Below are 228 nucleotides of genomic sequence, written 5' to 3' on the forward strand. Positions count from 1 at the left end.
AATTTGTTATAATCTCTTTGGCATAACAGTTTGGTTCTTCTTTTGGAACATTCCATCATGATTCTATGTTTCCACATCCACATCCTTGTCTTCTGCTTGTTTTGATTGAGCCGATACAGATGGCTTCGCATGGCATCCGAGTTCTTATCAACTTCTCATACGTGATATCCATCTATCCATATCCCTCATACTTTTCCTAAGTTCGATATATGGTTGCAGTATACCAAT

This window comes from Frankliniella occidentalis, unplaced genomic scaffold (genome assembly GCF_000697945.3).
Source record: "Frankliniella occidentalis isolate FOCC.00 unplaced genomic scaffold, Focc_3.1 Scaffold293, whole genome shotgun sequence".
NCBI classification, from domain to species: Eukaryota; Metazoa; Arthropoda; class Insecta; order Thysanoptera; family Thripidae; genus Frankliniella; species Frankliniella occidentalis.